At 30.1% G+C, this 4,719-nt stretch overlaps 1 long non-coding RNA gene across 1 annotated transcript; it reads left to right on the top strand.

The window, feature by feature from the left end:
• Window positions 1–680: 680 nt before the first annotated feature.
• On the top strand, window positions 681–1,270 carry LOC126746798 (uncharacterized). The gene is made up of 3 exons (XR_007663980.1): window positions 681–893; window positions 979–1,095; window positions 1,225–1,270. It is a non-coding gene; the product is annotated as an uncharacterized LOC126746798 (long non-coding RNA).
• Window positions 1,271–4,719: the final 3,449 nt, after the last annotated feature.

Below are 4,719 nucleotides of genomic sequence, written 5' to 3'. Positions count from 1 at the left end.
TGCTTAAAACTTGTCATAATAAGTTATGCATAACTTAATTGAAGGGGTTGATGGATAAAGGTGTTAAGTAACATTTTTCGAAAAATTTACTTTTTTAGTGGATAAAGTCCTTTTACACCTATTTTATGAACTTTTGTGCTGCCAACTTTCACCATTTTCGAGATAACCAGTGGATAAAGGTGTTAACTGCCTCAAAAAGAATGATCTCCTGTGAATAAAGGTGTTAAAATCATTTAATGTCACTTAACACCTTTATTCACTGTAAATTGATCCTAACCTAAAAAGTGATGTCAGATTTTATGTGTTTTCGTAGAGGAAACAGTGCAATATTTTTATAAGTTTTTATATTATTTGTACACAGCATGTCGCGAGAAAAGCATATCGTCGATTTCGCATTAATGTCAATAAAAAAAAAACTAATAATGATAAAGCATTTTGCAGTTCGGCGAGTGTTTCTAAAGTGATATTGGGAACTCTACTCCAAATTGAAATTGAAAATTATACTGAAGATATTGGGAAGCCTTTGGAAGATACACACGGTAAGTAAATTAGTATATATGAATATAATAATTCCTATTTATAATTACAATTTAGAGTAAGTATTTATTATATTAGGATGTCCAAGTTGAATGAGGTTATGTACATTACCTTTTTTTCTCTTGTTTTTTAGGGGTATAATAAGACTATAAATAGACTATTCTGATTAAAATATCTTTTCTATTTAATAATATAATTTAAACTAGTTTATGCTGAGATACGCAAAATTTTGATTCTTTTCAGTTTTTTCTGTAGAATTTGATTTTAAGCTCCTGATTATCCCTCAACTAAGGAAAATACCCTTACGGAGACACTTAGCTCATCAAAAGATGAGATGAACTATTTTTTATCAAAAAGTAAGTAGAATTTTATTGTACTCGTACCTTCTTAAAAGCATAGCTAAAAATATATTATGTTTTGGTAATATAATATATTTTCTAGGTAATGGTAGTAATGCAGATTTTTTACGCTCCTCAGATGAATATAAGCCAAGCACAGACAGTGATAGTTCTTATGAGACAGATAGTTCAGATGATAATCTCCCACTCAGTACACTAGGTAGGTTCATGTTAAGGGTTTCACTAATTTTTTGCATTTAACTAGTATTTAAATTTTTTCGTATGCGTTTTGATACTGTTTTTAGTTGATGACAGGTTTGCATGTTTATAAATTCTGATATTTTTTAAGTTCACAATAAAAAGCGAATCAAAAATAAAAAACAGCAGAGCTTACATTCGTCAGATGATGACGTCCTGGGGGAAACTGTAGGTGGTATGTATTTTTTACTTGTATAATATTAAAGTTGACTATAGTATCTGTAATAATTTTTTGTTTTTTTTTTAGTTAACGTTGAAGAAACAGGTGAAAATGTTGAAGTTATCAGTCCTGAAATAGAGGACGATCGTTCTAAGATGAAATCGAGAAGAAGGAGCAGAAATCCCGAAAAATGGAAAAGAAAGGCTGCTGCCATAGCCAGATGTAAAGGCGAAGAATATATGGCCCAAAAGGGTTATAAAATTTGCGCAAAAAGCGTAAGAAGAGAAAACCTATGTAAATCCCAAAGCAAATGCAGTGATGAAATTTGTGTCGAAAATAGGGAAGTAATATTTAAAAAATTCTACGGCATGGATATAAATACTAAAAATGCTTTCCTATTTAGAAGTATCATACCACACCCTATAAAACGCAAAAAATTAATACAACTAAAAACAGAACGCGCTCCTTTAAATATTTTATCACAATAGATTGAAAGAAGATATTTATTTGCAAAGTTGCTTTTTGTCAACTTTTTCAAATAGGAAGAAAAAAATAGAACTTCTGCAAAAACAACTGAAACTTGGAAAAACACTTCCAAGTCCTGATATGCAAGGAAAACATAGCATCAGACCCCATAAAATTACTGATGAAGTTCGCAAATATATTATAGATCATATAAAAAGTTTTTCTTCCGATGAATCGCCTTATTCAAAAAACGAAAAATCCTAATAGAAGATACCTGTCTCCAATACTTACATTAAAAAAGATGTTTTCTCTATATACTGCCATGGACAGAAAATATTGCAAGCAGGAGAAGCAGTGAAATTACAAGCTGTCTCTACTATTTCATCTTCCGATTTTTTGCACGGTATTGACCACCTCATTATTTCATTATTATTGATTCATGCAGTGGCCAAAATAAAAATTTTAACATTATCTGTTTCTATCAATACTTAATATTAAAAAATAAATTTAGTGTTATTGAACACAAATTTCCTGAAGTAGGTCATTCGTACCTGGATACAGACCGAGACTTTAGTAGAATTGAGAAAAAAATTAGAAAGCATGAAACTATATTTACTCCAGAGCAATATCGCAATATTATAAAGGAAGTAAGCGTAAAAAATGCTGCTGTATTTGATATGCAGCATCAATTTCGAAGTACTGAAGAACTTTCTAACATGCTTCAGTTGATTAATACAAAAAAAAAAACACAGACAATGAAAAGATAAATTTCAGGGATGACATTAAATGGATTAAAATCGAAAGGTTTGGTTTTTATATGTACAAAACCTCTTATAATCCAGATGAATCATTTAAGAAGGTAAATATTTTAAAACGCAATTTCACGCCATCAATTCCAAAATTACCCATCATGAAAGAAAAAACAGGCAACATATCTAAAGAAAAGTTGGACAACCTCATAACTCAGCTGCCACATATTCCAGAAAGTTATAGATGGTTCTATAAACAGTTTATTACAGTGGAAAATCCTGAAGATAATAAAAACAAGAAAAGAAGAACTACTTGAGTACTACCTAACTACTTAATATTATGTTTTTTAAATCAACATATTTATTTAAGTTTAAATAAGGAAGAAAGTTCTGTTTATTATTCTTGGATTTGTAGTTACATATTAATTTGTAAGCAGTTATTATCTTAATAAAAACTCACTTTGTGTATTATATTTTTTAATACATAATGCATAAAACCGTCCCAAAGTCAGAAGGGTACAATAAATGGCGGCCGCCAAAGGTGCGCAAACTGTAAACGTCGTTGCTAAGCATCGAGAGCCCGGCAAGCCTATACTCACTCAGGAACGTAGGCATAAGTGTTTATTATAGTTTTGTATTTTGTCAAAAAAAATCCGCTCGCCACTGCCTTCAGACGCTTTATTTCACGCATCTCGTCAACTGTCATTGTCCCCTTCCTGGCTTTGGTGGACTCTACCTTCTACTATAAAGTGTAAGTATTTAATAAATCGTTGTTTTAAACGATTATATCATAATAGTTTACCAACTTACTGCTACTTAGCTCCTTTATCCATAATATGAGAATTTCAGTTTATTTTTTTTTTTTATGAATAAAGGTGCTAATTACAGTTTTTTCAAAAAACAAAATGAGATGCATATTATAAACTAGAAATTGATGTAAAAAATTCTATAGATTGCGGTAAAAATTTTATCTTAAAAGTTTCATTTGAAAAACTTCCAACCAAAAAACTTTACCTGGCTCTCCTCTAAAATTAACTTTTTGTCAGTTAACATCTTTATACATCAACCCCTTCAATTGTTAACGACGAATACATTTTTATTAAAAGCTTCTTAAAGAAAACACTGTGTAATGTACCTGTATAAGCCCTATATAAATATATTAAAAAATACAATTATTTTAATAAATATACATTGCATAAACCGTTCATCTGAAATCACGTAATCAAATGTCAATTAATTCACGCATTATTTCAGAGCCGATACAAATAATCAAAAACCTTTCTAAAATTTTAATATTTAACATTACGGTGGCATAAAAAAGGCTCGGCCAACCTTAATAGAAAATGCAAATATTATGCATATCAGTCGGTTTTGAATATTTAAAAATTGAAAAATTAAATAATACGGCGTTACATAAAGCTCGAGAAAAACTCGATTCCGTTTTTGCATAGTATACGGTTGTTTCATTTTTATTTGCTTGTAAACTAAGCTTTTGTCGTTGAAATTTAGCATCTCGATCGCCTTGAATATTACTGAAAATCGTTTGCTAAAATGATGATACATCCTATTTTATTACGCCTTTTTTTATGTCTGACTGACGTCGTTTTTACGACCCTCATTTACCAGCGGACGGTTTAATAATCTTTACCACGAGCCGAGGTGGTCATAACGATGCGATCTCCAGGTGTTTTACCTTTATTTACTCGACCTGAATCCACTTGATTTGTTTCATTAATTTACAATATAGGACCGCATACTGTTGTTTACGATTTGGACGTCAAATATGAAATATAAGGGTCGCGATAATAGTGGCGAGAATAAAATTAATCTTCGATGAGGCTTAGGATGATTTACTTTTATTAAAAGTAATCATAAATAATTATATTGGTTTTCGCTTTTAGTGATTTTGTGCATGTTTTAGTAGTTAAAAAAAAACATGTTTCATACATTTAATGTTTGATTTAATTGGTCTTCTTATGTCGTTTTCCTATACTGAATTGGGATATGAATAACACTTATATAAACTATTATTTCACGTTACATATCACGAGTTTATTTATATTTATTTTTTATGGAAATAGAATGATCAATATATGACGAAGTTAAGCAATAACAGCATAAAATATTTCATGGATCTTCATTGAATAATCACTTAGAACTGTTGTTAGCCATTTATATGTTTCTGGAAGAGTTGCTAATTATCTGTCGTCAT

The sequence above is a fragment of the Anthonomus grandis genome, chromosome 2, assembly GCF_022605725.1.
Source record: "Anthonomus grandis grandis chromosome 2, icAntGran1.3, whole genome shotgun sequence".
Lineage (NCBI taxonomy): Eukaryota > Metazoa > Arthropoda > Insecta > Coleoptera > Curculionidae > Anthonomus > Anthonomus grandis.
Note: the sequence above shows the minus strand (reverse complement) of the source record. Positions and strands in the feature narration are given on the sequence as shown.